Source organism: Pinus tabuliformis, chromosome J (genome assembly GCF_031772625.1).
Source record: "Pinus tabuliformis cultivar Carrire ecotype Pingquan chromosome J, CPIR1, whole genome shotgun sequence".
NCBI classification, from domain to species: domain Eukaryota; kingdom Viridiplantae; phylum Streptophyta; class Pinopsida; order Pinales; family Pinaceae; genus Pinus; species Pinus tabuliformis.
This window is the reverse complement of record NC_142295.1, coordinates 72240364-72258251: the sequence shown is the minus strand read 5'-3', so window position 1 is coordinate 72258251 and position 17888 is coordinate 72240364.

The following is a 17888-nucleotide window of genomic DNA, read 5'->3' as shown; positions in this document are numbered from 1 at the left end:
GTAATAGCTCCAATAGTGTGCAATTCTTTCTCTCGATAATCCTCCATCAAAGTTTAAGGCCAATGTTTCCTTTGCAACTCTTTTGACAAAAGCAAAAATGTTTATCGACAAGGCAAATTTATAATAATCTATAGTGATAGAATCGTGAGGTTGCGTGTCTAGGGGGAATTTGTTCAATATGTGGTTGAATATTTGATTGAAATATTTGACTTTCTTCTTCTCCCCCATATTAATATTTCCAATCTCTTTTAACAACATGGCAGGAGTCTTGTCATTGACAAATTTCTCCAAAAACAATTTCTTAAACTCCCTCCAACCATGGATTGAATTAACAAGAAGACTATGGTACCATGTCACTGCTCTACCTTCTAATGTGAAAGGAAAAAGCCTACAAGCAACATCATCGTACTGTACCTCTAGCATTCATATATGCATGTACAAATCATTGATATGATCTTCTGCCTTTGTTATCTTGTTAGGATCAACTTAGATAACAACTTCTCTGGATGTCTACGAATTTTATGAAGTTTTTTTGGGAGAGCGAATGGCCATTGGGCCATCCAATCCAAGTCTTGATCAACCATGCCTTTGTCTCTTTTCTCCTCCTCCTTCTCTAAATCTAATGAGCCTTATCCTTCACCGTTTAGACCATCTTTAAACTCAAAATTAGCTCTCGGTTGTTCTCTATCAGAAAGAACAATATCTTCCTCGTACTCTTCATGAATAGGTGGAAGAGGCTCTTGTTGAACTATGTCTTCTGAATATTTTGCTAATTCCTCAAGAGTGGGAAAGAGCAAATCTTCCACCAATGCAACCAAGACATTGGTACGAGTTGTTTCTTTCTTCTTAGGATGGTGAGGAAGATTATGAGCAATAGGGAGTAAACCGATAGCTCTCACAAACCAACGAGTAATAGGACAAAATTTCTAGAGTTGTTCATAGGTAACTTAGTAAGCCAACTCCAGACCAAGTTGAGAAGACCCTCCTACCTCAGGAATAGTAGTTGGGATAGTGCTCTAGATATTACTGCCTTGTCTAGAAACTGAATGATTGGGATGTGAAGAGTTATCAACCATAAAAAACTGGTAGCCCTCCTTCTGGCACCAAAATGTTTAATGTGTTGGATACAACCAACATATGGGGGATCTCCCCAATATGAGGTCCCAATTAGACCTCACATTGTTTGGTGTAGGAGTCCCATCCAAAAATAAAACCTAGTTTCTATTTACATAGAGATTTTCCTTGGCTTAAGAAATTAGCATGAGAGAGTAGTGTGCATGTGCTTTTGAATGAGCAAGAGAGTGTGCCTTGTGAAATGTTCAATTGTAGATGTATCAAGGTTCTTTCACTGCAAGGGAGAGAAAGTGAGCCTCTAAAAGAAAAGTAATAATACTAATCTAGTGGAGACACACGCACATAAATAAGAAAGAATCGTTAAGCATCAAGCGAAGTAGCTCACATAGATGAAACGATCGTTAAAACATCACAACACATTTCCAACAAGTTTAGCACCAAAGTCACCAAAATAGTTGAATTATTTTAGTATGTAGCCAACATAAATTGAAAACATTAGAATAATAGTCTCAAAACATCCACAATTCATGCATGAAAAAGTGTTGGTCGAATGACTTCAATTATTAAGCAAAAGTTCCAAGATTCCTAAGTACAATGAACATTACTAGCTCCAATAGTGGAGCGTTAGAGCCACTACTTGCTCCCCAAAAGTATTATATATATCTCTCTAATGCCTTGTGGGAGAATCCAAGGTTAAAATTCCTTTGCTTGAGAAATGAGGCTCCTTTTATAACTTGAGGCATGACCTTTCATATCCTCATGACTCTTGACTTTCCAACTTCTAATGACCTTTGAAATTTTATAACCCTTGAACTTCCAAATGACTTTTGGAATTACATATGACTCTTGGAATCACATGTCTTTTGGACTTCTTCACATGGCTATTTTTTCCATAGATGACTCTTGGACTTCTACTATTTTTCCTTTATAATAATAACATGATTACATCATAATTTCCACAAAATCATGTGATGAGGAAATGACAACTCATTATCATTGATGACTTGGACTCATAGTGACTAATGACATGGATTTTCTTCAATAGGTGACAAGGCTGCCATTTGTGTCTTAAATATTGCATGCAAATCCCATGTTGTTGATGTCTTCACCCTCCAAAGGTTTTTTGATCTCATGGAGTCTTTTGGGTTGCTTCGATCATTAATGGCAATACGGTTCTACAGGTGTTTTTGGTCACTTGAAGATTTTTGAAGCCCAGGGCCACCAGGTGTTGGAGGCCATTACCAGAGAAGATGGTAACCAAATTGAGTAAAAAAATAGTCGTTTTTGGCTAATTGGCATGCTAGGAACTCATTGGAGTAGGTTGTAGAGGCAGAAGAGGTAATCTACAGGTTTTTTTGGTCACTTGAAGATTTTTGAAGCATAGGGCCACCACGTGTTGGAGGCCATTACAAGAGCAGCTGGTAACCAAATTGAGTAAACAAATAGTCATTTTTGGCTAATTGGCATGTTGGGAACTCATTGGATCAGGTTGCAGAGGCAGAAGAAGTAATCTACATGTGTTTTTGGTCACTTGAAGATTTTTGAAGCCCAGGGCCACCAGGTGTTGGAGGCCATTACAAAAGTAGTTGGTAACCAAATTGAGTAAACAAATAGTCATTTCTGATAGATTTTAATGTTTTAAACTCATTGGAACTTGTTGTGTTTTTATATGTTGTTGTTCAACCATTTAAATTCATGCTTTTAAGTTCATGCAAAACACTAAATTTCACCAAGTTAGATGAATTGACAATCACATGCTCATGGATAAACTCTTTATGGATAAGCAAACCAAAGCAAAGAAAATTTTATATTTGGAAATGATACTAGCACAGCATTAACTAGCAATCAATTTCAGATCAAGTATTCTACAACTTCAACCTTGTAATCATAACAACAATTGCAACTATTAAACCCTTCAAGAAAATCAAGCAAGCAACCTTGGGCAAAACTGTTGCTATAATTGAAAAATACTTAGGGTCAGATTCAGGACATGAGACAAAAATTACAGCTATGGGTTTGAAAGATCAACATGTTGAAAGCATTAGTTCCTCAAATATTCACAATAACACTCCAAATGAAGACAAAAGGGAAGAGTTATTCACTGTTAGAGTAATCTCAAATCATACCAAGATTGATGCACTCTTTGATAGTGGATCACAAACAAACCTGATTTCAGAAGACTTAGTTAAAGAGCTTAAACTTGAGACCATACCACATGATAAACCATACCCTTTGGGTTGGATAGTTAAGGATGCCAATTTACAGGTTTCAAGGAAATGCATTTTTAAATTTTCTATTATTACAAACTTTGTTGATGAGGTCAAGTTAGATGTGGTTCCACTTGACATTTCTGGAATTATCTTGGGAAGTCCATATTTGTATGACAGGAAAGCGATGTTTCATCGCTATGAGCACAAATATCATTTGCTTAAAGATGGGGTGAGGTATATTGTGAGAGCTCATCGCAAGAAACTGAACATTTCTTTAGTTAATGCAGGGCAAATGAAGAGGCTAGTGAATGCAAGTCAGAACTTGACATTGTTGATGATCAAACAAATAGATGTTTTGAATCATACTTTTCATAAAGATGCTTATATTTGTAAAGAGTTGTTTCAGAATGATAACAGGTTGTGTTTGAAAGAAGGTGAAAAACATTTGCAGCAGCCAACATTGGTGTTGAGCGGTGTTGAAAACAAGGTGTCGGTGTAAGAAGTTACAAAGGTCAAAGAGAAGAGGACAAAGCAGCTTGGAAAAGAAGGCATGGGTTTCACAATTGTCAATACTGATCTACAGGATAGCATTTCGATGATCAGGGATCAATATTTTAGCTAAAAAATGAAAGTGCTCAGAATTGCTTCAGACCTAAATGACTAGCTAGAGTTTGTCTCCAGGATTCCAATGTCGTGAACGGTTCCAAAAACCAACATCATATGCAAAAGTTAGAGCTTCTAAAAGTTTGGTAAAAAACAAGCCTTGCGGGGCCAGCCCCCACCCCATGTGACTAAGTGCCTGAACCAAGAGTTAGGGGCCAACTGTTAAGCAGGATTAATGTGCCACTAATAAGTTTAGAATTTAATTAATTTGTAATTAAGTTGGAAAAATTTATGGCAGAGCCACTAAATCTGGAACCACCACCAAACTTGGCGGACTTAATTGGTAGTTCTCCAGATTTAGCGGAGATTTTGTAGGAAAAACTGTTTGAGCCATAATTACTCAATTCTCAGCCAAATTTCGAAAATGAACAGTTATTTTTGGCTAATTGGCATGCTAGGAAATCATTGGAGCAAGTTGGAGTTGCAGAAGAGGTCATCTACATGTGTTTTTGGTCACTTGAATATTTTTGAAACCTAGGGCCACCAGGTGTTGGAGGTCATTACCAAAGCAGTTGGTAACCAAATTGAGTAAAAAAATAGTCATTTCTAATAGATTTGAATGTTTTAAACTCATTGGAATAGGTTTCAAGAGCATTGGATCCATGTAACAAAAATTTTAGCACTATTGAAGCTAATACAAAGGCCCACACTATGAAGTTGGACCAAGGACATGTAGCCCAGGAGGGGGGAACTCCTTCAACAAAAATTTGTGTATTGAGATCTGTTATTTGTGCTTGCTATGTTTTTATATGTTGTTGTTCAGCCATTTAAATTCATGCTTTTAAGTTCATGCAAAACACTAAATTTCACCAAGTTAGATGAATTGACAATCACATGCTCATGGATAAACTCTTTATGGATAAACAAACCAAAGCAAAGAAAATTTTATATCTGGAAATGATACTAGCACAGCATTAACTAGCAACCAAATTTAGATCAAGTTAGTATCAGAGGCACAAGGTTGCTTGCTTGATTTGCTTTAAGGGTTTAATAGTTGCAATTGTTGTTATGATTACAAGGTTGAAGTTGCAGAGAGGAGAAAGGAAGATGTTGATAGCTAGTCCTGAGATTAGGACAAGAAGGAAGAAGGCTGAGAAAGCACCATCCTCACCCAAAGGACCACTCAAGGCAGCACCTGAATCACCTCAAGTTCCATCTCCATCATTTGAGATAGAAGAGACACAGATTGCACAAGAGGATGAAGTGATTGAAGAGGTACAATCAGTACAAATTTCTGAGCCTGAATCCATAGTCATTATGTCTGGAGAAAGAGAGCACGAAGGTCCCTCTTCTAAGGAGGAAGAGTTCTAAACCTCCACATGGAGAAGGAAGCTTAGAGGATAAAAAAGATGAGAAGAAGGATTCCAAAGGGAATGGTGGAAATCCACCTCCATCTCCACCATCCTCATCATCTTCCTCATCATCTTCACCATCTCACACAGCATCATCTTCCACTACCACCACTGCCCATACTCATTCCAAAACCCCAACAGGAAAAACTCCACTACTGAAATTGGACATAAAATTTGAACTTCCCATGTAGAATGGAGAAGTGAATGCAAAAAAGTTGGACAAGTGGATTCGACAATTGGAGGTATACTGCAGAATTCAGAACCTTCAAGAGGATGACATAAAGATCCAGTTGGCTTCACTGAGGCTAGAAGGAGTTGCATTAGTTTGGTGGGAGGCAAAGACATAAGAGGAAATGTGAATCCATGGTAAGATATCCATTTCTTGGGTTGAATTTGTTTCTACAATTAAAAGACAGTTTTATCCTTTAGCCTATATGCAAAAAGCCATTATGAGTTGGTAGAATTTTAGGCAGTTTAAAGGCCAAACAGTCCAAGATTATACACAGGAGTTTAGGAAAAAGGCTTTATTGTTGGGAGTAAACTTGAATTCACAAGACACACTCTTGAAATATATTGGAGGTTTACATTCCTATTTGCAGCATATTATCCTTATGTTTAACCCAAGCAACTTAGATGAAGTATGTGTGCAAGCAACGCATCTTGAGGCAAGGGGAAAACAAACATAGAGGAGAAAGGTGAAAGTGAGGGTAAGGGAAAAGAGAAGGGAGGAAAATGGAAGGGAAAGAAGAATGCAAGTATCAAAAAAGAGAAGGAAAAACTCACATGCAAAAATTGTTCAAAGACTGGCCATGATGAAGACCATTGTTGGCAACTTCATCCAGAATTAAAACCAGATAGATTGAAATCCAAAGAGAAGGGAAAAATTGTTGCTATAGCTGAAAAAGACTTAGGGTCAGATTCAGGAGATGAGACAAAAATTACAGTTATGGGTTTGAAAGGTCAACATGTTGAAATTACTAGTTCCTTGAATAGTCACAACAACACTCCAAATGAAGACAAAAGGGAAGAGTTGTTCACTGTCAGAGTAATCTCAAATCATACCAAGATTGATGCACTCTTTGATAGTGGATCACAAGCAAACCTGATTTCAGAAGACTTAGTTAAAGAGCTTAAACTTGAAACTGTACCACATCATAAACCATACCTTTTGGGTTGGATAGTTAAGGATGACAATTTACAGGTTTCTAGGAAATGCATTTTTAGCTTTGCTATTACTACAAACGTTGTTGATGAAGTCAAGTTAGACGTGGTTCCACTTGACATTTCTAGAATTTTCTTGGGAAGTCCACATTTGTATGATAGGAAAGCGGTGTTTCATTGCTATGAGCACAAATATCATTTGCTTAAAGATGGGGTGAAGTATATTGTGAGAGCTCATCACAAGAAACTGAACATTTCTTTAGTTAATGCAGGGCAAATGAAGAGGCTAGAGAATGCAAGTCAGAACTTGACATTGTTGATGATCAAACAAAGAGATGTTTTGAATCATATTTTTCATAAAGATGCTTATATTTGTAATGAGTTGTTTCATAATGATAACGTGTTGCCTTTGAAATAAGGTGAAAAACATTTGCAGTAGCCAACATTGGTGTTGAGCAGTGTTGAAAACAAGGTGTTGGTGCAAGAAGTTTCAAAGGTAAAAGAGAAGAGGACGAAGCAACTTGGCAAAGAAGGCATGGGTTTCACAAATTTTCATTGCTGGTTTCCAAAAGGCACATTACAATGGTGAAGAAACTTGGGCAAGAGTCGACTCAAGTACAAGGCAAAAGCAGCTAAAAATCACCATAGAGACAAAGTGCAAGGTGAGAAAGATTCCAAGTTTCCTTTGATTGTTGAGCAAGGTAGGAACAAGATGTTTTCTACAAAATTAGATTGTTGTTCTGCAAATTCAGAAATATTGCAGCATGACAGTGTCAAAGACAGCAATAGATGGTCGTCGGAATCAAGGAAAATTTTGACTTTTTATGAAAAGCTCCAAATGATGAAATTAGGAAAATTTCAATGGATGAAGACTTGAAGGATGAGGGAACAGTCCCCTCATCAACATAATCAATGATCAAGAGAGCTTTTGGGGTCCAAAAGGCTTCTAGTGGGGAGGAATGATCAAGGATCAGTATTTTAGCTAAAAAATGAAAATGTTCATAATTGCTTCGTACCTAAATGACTGGATAGAGTTCATCTCCAGGATTCCAAGGCCACAAACGGTTCAAAAAACTGACATCGTGTGAAAAAGTTAGAGCTTCTAAAAGTTTGGTCAAAAACAAGCCCCGCAGGGCCAGCCCCCACCCCATGTGACCAAGCGCCCGAACCAAGAGCTAGGGACCAACTGTTAAGCAAGATTAGTGTGCCACTAATCAGTTTATAATTTAATTAATCCGTAATTAAGTTGGCGGAATTTATGGCGGAGCCACTAAATCTGGAACCGCCACCCAACTTGGCAGACTTAATTGGCAGTTCTCTAGATTTAGCGGAGGTTTTGTAGGAAAAATTGTTTGAGCCATAACTTACTCAATTCTCAGCCAAATTTCAAAAATGAATAGTCATTTTTGGCTAATTGGCATGTTGGGAACTCATTGGAGTAGGTTTCAGAGGCATAAGAGGTCATCTATAGGTGTTTTTGGTCACTTGAATATTTTTTAAGCCTAGGGCCACCAAGTGTTGGAGGCCATTACCAAAGCAGTTGGTAACCAAATTGAGTAAAAAAATAGTCATTTATGATATATTTGAATGTTTTAAACTCATTGGAATAGGTTCCAAGAGAATTGGATGCATGTAACAACAATTTGAGCACTATTGAAGCTAATACAAAGGCCCACACTATGAAGTTGGACCAAGGAGATGTAGCCCAGGAGGGGTGAACTCCTTCAACAAAAATTTGTGTATTGAGCTATGTTATTTGTGCTTGCTGTGTTTTTATATGCTGATGTTCAACCATTTAAATTCATGCTTTTAAGTTCATGCAAAACACTAAATTTCACCAAGTTAGATGAATTGACAATCACATGCTCATGGATAAACTCTTTATGGATAAGCAAACCAAAGAAAAGAAAATTTTATATCTGGAAATGATACTAGAACAGCATTAACTAGCAATCAAATTCAAATTAGATCATCAGTATTCAATATGTTCTTGGTTCTTGAATGCTTCCTTTGACTTCCCTTCTTATACCAATTTCTTCATGCATCCTTGCCATGCTGCTTTGGAATACCTACAACTGCAATCACTCATGGAAAGAAAACATTAGCCTAGAAAATATCATATTCTAACATGTTTCATGCAAGTTTTTTGTTCATGTCCTAACAATGCACTCAGGAAGAGAAAGGAGAACTTTTAGGTGCAAGGGCACACTTTAAAAGGCTGAAGAGATGAAGATTTAGGGATTTGGGATGCACTTAAGAGGACAGAAAAATGTAAAGGGAGTGTGCAGGTACGAAGGATGAAGGAATGACATTTAGGCTTCCTAAGTGCGTTGTGCGCTCAAGGCAGGCAAGGAAGGCGAAAGGCGCATTGTCAAAGGACGAAGAGATGTGGCTTCAAGGCTTCAGAGTGCGCTCATGTGCTCAAGAGAACCAGGGAGGGTGCAAGGAACACTGCTAAAGGATGGAGGGATAAGGATTCATGTCTTCGGGTCACACTCATGCGCTCAAGGAGGGCGTAGTTCTTTGAGTCAAAGGAGTGCACTCAAAGGAAGACTTGATTTTTCTGGGCATAGTTCAGAACAAGGAAGGGGAATGATGCTTATGAGTACACTATGCTTTATTGCAGCATGCAAGGTGCATTTAAAAATAATTAAGCAGTCCCAAACAAGGATTAAGAGTGTGCCATGTGCTCCTAGCCTTAAAGGGTTAACTTGTACAACCAAAAAATTGTCTAAGTTTGGAAAATAGAACAAGGGGCGAACACAATGAGTCTAGACATGAAATCAAGTGTGACACATACCAAATCATCAATAAGACTTAGACAGGCTTGAAAAATGAAAAATACACATCAAAACTCCGGTTTACAAACACACCCCAAGTACAACAAACAAATTGTGTGCAACTGTGACCAAAAGTGTCATGTTTACAACAAACAAAGTTGTTATGACTATGAAGTGCACTAGATATGTTCTAAACAATGTGAAGACACTTAAGAATGATCAAGAACACTTGAAACATGTATAATTACTTGAAGCAACACTTGAGGACCAAATCGACACTTGTTGTGATAGTAAGGTATGCTCCAAAATTTGAATGTAGTGAAATTTTGGAGGTTGTTATAGTAGTGACAACAGGTGGTTGGAATTGGCTACCAGAGAATTAGCAGTAGTAAAAGGAATTGGAACATGCAAAAATATGTTGGTAAAGCACTTCAGGAGTAGGGCCATTGTGGGACACTGGTACCCAATAATGTCCATTTATTTCCATGAGCATGCTATGACTGCTATGATGGTTTTGAGGCAGGGATATGCCTTGATTTTTAGACCTTCTGATGTGACGAAACCCCGCCAAGGGATGGATCCCTGGAGAAGGGGATGCCAGTGGAACTTGGAAGGTGTGTGATTGCATAGAAGGGGGTGATTGGATTGCCCAGGGACTGTGTAGTAGAGAAGGGAAGGTCAGGGAATTTTTTTTTTTTGGACATTAGCATTACCATATGGAATCAAAAGCACATTGGGAGAGTGCCCTGGAACAATGAGCTTGAAATTGTTCACTGAGAGGAAAAGTAGCGCAAGGATTGGAGCACTGGATATTAGATGTGGATTTTGATTTTAGTAGTGGATTCTAGAATCCCTAGGAAAGAGGTGAATCCTGGTACTACTTTGAGGGTGGAGGTGTGAGCCTTTGGATTCCCTTGTTGCTGATACAGGAATTGTATCCTTTTATTTGTTGATTAGAGAAAATGTGCATATGTATATATGTGTATATTATTATAAATATTGTATCGAGCTGCGTTAAAAAGCTCCATATACAATATGTTTATTTTCGAGTTCAAGCAAATGTGCATGAGTATATGTGTTTATCATTGTAAATAACACATTGATTTGGGTTTATAAAGCTCCATAAGTGGTATGTGGTTGCATGTTTTTCATGATGATCATGGTCTCAGTTCTTCGGTATGATGTAAATGTTGTATTGAGTTGTGTTATAAAGCTCCACGGTTAGTATGTTTTGCTGGGTATAAGGGTCATTGAACACTGAGGATGGTGTTCCCCTAAGGGGGAGGGGTTTGTAACAACCCCTGGTTGATTTTCCATGTAAATAAAATAAGACCAAGGTCATAGCATACGTATTCCAAGATGAATGGTGGGAAGACATCATAGTGGGCATTATTTGTGGTTTATTTATGGCTATGTAAATTGGCAAAGGAAAAGAGGCAATAATTGACATTCAACTATGAGAAATATGGAAAATAGGAGAAAAGGAAGGTGAAGAGACATAAACTTTCATGCATGGGAAATTAGAGGAAAAATGAAGGAAAATGAAGAAAAAGAAGACATCAATGATAAAAAGGCACTTGAGGATTAGTTGACAAGTTTTGCTCATCTTTTGATCAGGACCAACAAAGGAGAAGGATCAAGCACTTAGACAAGCAAGCAAGGAAAGAAATGGTGCATAGGATAAAGCTTAGACAACAACAATTAAGGACAAAAATTAGCAGGGGATTCTTGGTAACCATGTTCATATGAGATTTAGCATGCTGATTTTTGGATGCATGGTATATGAACGTGATTCCTTGTTTATGTGTTGTCATTGGCATGGAGATTTTCCTGGACTGACATTGGTTTTAGCCTTTCCTTGCCATTTTATGGATAACCATGGTGTTGTGGGTTTCCCACTTGTTTTTCTGATTGGTCCATAGGTTCCCTATGGTCATAGGTTGGAACAAATGATCTAGAAGCCATAGAGCAACTTGCTTTTAGCTACTAGTTCCTGGAGCTGTAGGTTGGAACAAACTCTTTGGAACCCTTGGTGGATTGAGTTACTAGTTCCTAGAGCCGCTATTGGAACAAATGATTTGGAGCCCTGGAAGGATGTGAGTTGAGTTACTAGTTCTTGGAGCCCTGGAAGGATGTGAGTTGAGTTACTAGTTCTTGGAGCCCTGGATAACTTGGGTAGAGACCGATCTGTTTGATGTTAGTGATTTCCAAACCGTAAAGGTGGAATCATTTGTTTGGTGTGGAGCATGATTATCTTCTGTATTCAAAGGTTTCATATGGATGTATACCCCAGGAATACTATACACCCCTCCACGCAGGGGGGTGAGGGGGGTAAATCCCCCGACTGGGAGGTCTGGGGGTCAGCGTTACCCCGGCGGGGGTTCGGGGGTAGCGCCCCCAAAGCTAAAAATAGATGTAAAATTGCCTTGTAAAATTCTAGTAATTTCTAGTCAATTTGGGCCGTTCATTAGGCAGATGATCTGATGGTAGAAGTTATGTTTAGTTTAGGGTTTTTTCTGCCCTAGAAGTCAACCCCTCACTATATATGAGGGAATTGTATTGCGTCTATGTATATCTGTATTCTGAGTGAGGAAGAGAGAGGAGATTGAGAGCGAAGAGGGTGTTACAGTGGATCTGTTGTAGGTTGTATCTCTTCAGTTTGCTAGATAATATAATAAAAGAAGGACTGGTTGTTTCTCTGTGGATGTAGCCCAAACTAGGTGAACCATGTATATATGTGTCTCTCTTGTTTTATGCATTTTCTGTGTTTATATTTCTACAATATTTTATGTGTTCCATTGCTTCGTAATATATAATTTTCTACCATCATTGTGGTTGAGGGTTGAAGTGGTTTGGACTCTGGAATCCCTCGTTAGTTGTGTCTTGTTTTATTCCATGAGATCCCACATTCATGCTTGGAATATGTCGCTGGGGTTATTGGCTAAAAGATATATTTGTTTCAGTCCAATCTATGGTTGGGTGATACATGGAAGTCCCTGAGTTGGTTGGCATTTTCATATGTTAATATGGGATATTTTCCTATTGTGATCTATGAGCATATGTATTGATTACGATGGTGATGTTATGGCTGATTTTCCATGGTTTCCATTCTGGTTATATGATATATTACATCTATGGCTCTTGACATGTTTTGATAAGTATTTTAATGGTTGATGAATGCATGGCCTAACAAGTGTTATTGCAACTAGCTAGAGAGGGTTTAGAGCCTTCTTAGTGATTCTTAGATGAAGACTATCAGTTTATGATCATATATGCATTCATAACCTGTAGTTTACACATTTACCATATGTTTGACGAAATGTAAGTTATGGATTAGGCATATTTGGATCAAGTTCTTGCTTGAGTTTTGATTGATTAGCATTGTCAGTACCTTTGTTTGCATTATGGAAAGTTACATGCAATTTTAGGTAGTGGTTTGGAGGCTAGCCTGAAAAAGTGGCTCAGATCTCACCGCTAGCACTAAACTAGGGATTTTAGGTCATAACCACATGGATACTGCCTTATGATTTCAGTTGGAGGCTCATAACTGCATGTATCCTATGTTGTGCATGCGGTTGGGGGTTAACCTTGTGAAAAAAATACTTTTAGCTCAGGATCTAGTCATCAAAGGTTGTGGAATGACTTTTGGGTGATCTAGTGTTCTTGAGGTATGTCTGTAGGTTGTCAGTGTGTCAGCCTCACTTCCATAACTAGAACTTGGAGGTCAGGTCAGGTCATGTCATAGTAACACTCGTCTCATGTTTACCCCGACGAGCTTGTAAAAGTGGGTAAATATGGGGTGGAGTGTTACAAAGAGGAAACCCTCGAGCACTGTGACTACATAATGCATAGTCCTTAGAGGCTATGACTGCACATTGCACAGTTCCTGAGGGTAGGACAGGCTTCTTGTGGTCTAAGATTGCGCAATGTGTTGTTCAGGGAGGCAGTTTGGGAAGAGGTTGACGAGAGAAGGATAAATTATATAAAATGACTAAGTGTAGGATCGAAGAGGCGAGAGATGGAACCAGAACATGACTTGAACATGATCACACACTCATAAATGATCAACCACTCGACGTGGAAGCATTTACCACCCACAATCAACATGTCCCTGTTGAAACGACAATAGTACAATACTTTCCTCCAAGTGCGATACTTAAGATACACTTTGTGACACAAGTGACGACACTAGTGAATCAATTATCAAGACTTGGGGAATGTGTCTAATGTATGTTTGTATAATGGATAAAACACAATAGTCAAGGAGAATGCATTAGAACTACCCTTCACGAATGTTCAAATGACTCCCTTTGACTAGATGCAACACTTTCTTAACCACAAGACGACACTTTTGAAAGTAAGAGAAAAGTGAAAATGAAAATTGTAAAGGCTTAAGGAAAGTGAAAGTGACACACCCTAGAGTGAAAATAACATGAAATCAATTCTTATTAAAGTGAATTCAAGAAAAAATGACATAAGCGAACATGAAAGAGACACTTGCAAAAGCAAAGGTGTGCCAAATCGACAATTGAGAAAACTCACCGAAATAGAAGTACAATTACAATTGAAGTGAGAAAGACTATCAATGAAGAGTGTGTAGTAACTGTCAACATGGGTTGTGCAGTACACTATGCCTATGGATTACACATTCGTTGTCACTAGTGATTGTGCAAGCCTTACCTTCAAGAGTTGTGCAATGCCTAACTAAGCTTGCATAGAAAGATTTGTTTTTATGAATTCATAAAAAACATGCATGTGTGAGCAACTGACTTTGACACTTAGAAGAAGAATTAACAATTTGCAAAAAATTAGATGACCATGAAGTGACCATGGAATTACAAATCACAAGATCCTCAGCAGGCTCCAAAATTTAGGTGTAGGCAAAATTTTGGAGGGTATTTGCCGCGACAACAACATATTAAAACAAACTCTAACCTAAACTATACTTAAATGGGAAAAATAAAATAAAAATACACTTGTCATTTTCTCATTTGGAATCTAAATAACTCTCACAGAGTGAGGGGAATACTCTTATGATCTAAGCCAGCCAAAAATGGAGCACATAACAAAGGATTCCATGTTGTTGCACCCTCTTTACATGATGATGATGACGAAGCTTAATAGATATCCATAAACTCAATTGGACCCATATCTTGGATTCTAAAAGTATTTTAGTCAACATTACTTTCAAAATGTTTTGTCATAAAGTGAAATGATATTTTAACATCCATGAGACTAAAAATAGTCTATGAGACCACTAACCTCTTTGTTTTTCGCCTTTTTCAATTCAATCCTTTTCTTATTCAAATTGATGATGAGTTGACCCAACCTTATAACAATCCCCTCGTTGAAAAGACAATTCCAAGGGACTAATGCTAACATATTTCCATAACTATCCCTGATGTATCTTAAAGCATCACATTCCAAAATGAAATGTTATTCTGATTCCACTGCCCCAAATGTGAAAAATATACACACCCATTCTTCCCAAGCTTCTTTAGGTCTTTTCCACTATCTTATTTCACACTAGATTTGATGTGATTTAGTTCTTAATTGAGCAATAAGAACCTTTTCCCTCCATGAAATTCTAGCTCCAATGTACTCTTTTTGCTGGAGATCACAAGTGGGGTTGAATTCCTCAACATAATAATTCTTCTTTCTACCCAACTCTTTTCCCCATATACGTTTAGAGAACTTCTCCATAAAAAAATTATTTATCTCCTTGCTATTTGTGGGACATGCATTGAGGTAGATATTCCATTTTTACATCCATGTGTAGTTTTGTCTCATCCATGTTTTCTTTCTTTCACTCATATCCATTGAATATAACATTAGGCCAACTACCTACTCCCATTTTCTCAATTATTTTTAGATATCATATGAGACGCACCATAGCAATTGCTTCAATGGACTTTGTTATTGTTTCGCTCAACATTATCTCATAAGGCACCAAACTTGTTACTTTGAACTTGCTCATGATCAAGTGTTTTGGGATTTTCTCAATTTGTTTCCATTTTGAGATGGGGGTGTTGCTAGCTCACAATTCACACCCATATAACATCACTAGACAAAGTAGGAGTCCAAAAATCACTCTAACCATTTTCCAATCCTATAGCTCTTCCTCTCTACATCTTTTTTGAAGAGCATAAAATGCTTTCGACCCTCCTAAAATTATTTTTTTCTGCAGTCCTCCCAATTAATCTTGTTGTTGAAATCAATCACGAAGTACTTTTACTCGTTTACTTCTTCAATAATGTTGCCTTCAAAGAAGAATGTATGTTGACTCTGCTTCGTTTTATTAGAGAAAATCATTATCTTGGTCTTGCTAGTATTGGCTTACATCCCCACTCTTAGACAAAAATGTTCAAGGGAATATAGGTGCATCTACAATCCATGGGCTGATTTAGTAATCAATACAAGGTCATCAACATATGTAACAACCATGGGTTAAAAGTTCATGTAATAAAGTTAATAAAGGCAAAAATAAGACCAAGGTCGCAAGACACGTATTCCCAGCTAAATGTTGGAAAAACATCCTAGTGGGCATCACTTGTTGTTTATTATGGCAAAGGAAATTGGAAAAGGCATTGGCAAAAACATTGAAAAGGAAAATATGCATTATTGGCATTTATTTATGAAAATAAAGGAAAATAAGAGAAAAGGGAGATGAAAGGTCACAAGTTTGTATGGGGAGGAAATTGAAGGAAAATAGAGGAAAAATGAAGAAATTAGAGGCATCAATAATAAAAAGGCTTCTGAGGATCAGTTCATAGCTTTTTGTCAGCGTTCATTTTGGCATTGGAATTAGATTTAGAGAGAGAAAGAGCACCAAGAGGAGGAAGCAAATGAAAGAAATGGAAAGAAAAGGAAGGATAAGTAAGGGCAAGGGAAGCAAGGAATAAGCAAGGAAGGATTGGATCAAACAACTTTAGCCGGAGGACTTGTAGGTAACAAGTTGCATGTGTGATTTCCTAGCTGAAGTGTGAATGAACAGTGCATGCATTTGTGTACTTGGTTCATTTTTTGTCATTGGCATGGTATTTTCCTAGTTCGACAATGGTTTCAGCCTTGCCTTGCCATTTCTGGATATCCATGGTGTGATGGGATTCATTCTTGGTTGAGCTTTTGATTTCTGGAAGGTTTTGGATTTAGGTGAGGTGGTCTCAGGAAAAACCCAAGGGTTGGGGGTGGAGATAGTTTTCTCCAGGAATCCCTCAACAGGTGGGTGGAGATAAGAAAATTCCTCAAGGGATGGTGAAGGAATTATGAGACATATAAGCTTGGTTTGGTTTTGTGATCTCGAGACCGGTTTAGGTGAGATCACGTTAGTGTGAAGGTGGAGGTGGTTTAACCTATGGATTCCCTTGGTTATTTATGTCTTGGTTTATCCCATGATATTCCACATTCATGCTTAGAATATGGAACGAGGGTGATTGGCTGAAAGAAAGATTTGGTTCAGCCCAATCTATGGTTGGGTGGTATGTGGAAGTCCCTAACTTGGTTGGCATTTTCATATGTTAATAAGAGTTATTTTCCTCTTGTATTTTATGAGTAATGTACTTGTTATGATGTGGCTTTGATGCCTATTCTATCATTGTTATTATTTTGGTTATATGTTGGTTATAAGCATGGTTTTATGACAAATTCCAATTATGACTCTTATCATGTTTTTATTGGTAAATGAATGGTTATTGAATGCATGACCTAATTGATATTATTGCAGCTATTATGAGAGGGTACTATACCTTCTTGGTGAATCTCATATAAGTATCAAACCCCTATGTTCATATATGCATTCATGACCTGTAGATTTCATGTTTATGTGTTTGACAGAATGTTTGTCATGATTAAATCTGGTTAGATCAAGTTCTTGACTAATATGTCTTTGTCTTGATGTTATATATCATTATAGAAAATCTCATTTAGTTCTAGGTAGTGGTTGGTAGTCAGGCCTTGAAAAAGTGGCTCAGATTCCGGGGTCACATGCCCAGAGCAGGGAAATCTAGATTGCAGTCACTAGGAGGCAGGGTTATCCATGTGACTAAAGGGTTACAACTATTACGCAAGCGATTGGGAGTCCAGATCCCTAAAAAGGCAAGTTAACTCAAGATTATGGCACCTAGAGTGGTTGTTTGGATCAGGTGGGTCTTGCAGTTCCCGAGGAAGGTAAGTAAAGTTTCGATTTGTCGATTCCACTTCCTTAACTATACTTAGGAGGTTGAGACATGTCATAGTATCTCTCACCTAATGTTTACCTCGGTAGGGCGATGAAAGTGGGTAAATGTGAGAGGGGTGGTTACAACATATAAAAGAAGCTTTATCACAAACTCCCCTAACCGAGCACCATCTCCACCTTACATACTTAGCCACTCTTCAATTTTATCAATATATAAACCAAAAAGAGTAGGGGATAGAGGCCAGACTTGCTTGACTCCAATGTCACTTCTAAAACTTTCTAAAATGTCTGTTGAATTTCTAATTTTGACTTTCATCTCATCATAGAGCCTATGGACAATGACTCTATAATGCTAAGTAATTTCAAGTTCTTCCATTCTACGCCACAAATTATCTCTACAAACTGTGTCAAATGCCTTTTTGAAGTCAATAAATAAGAAAAATACTTCTTTTTTGTCCCCCCAAACCTTTTC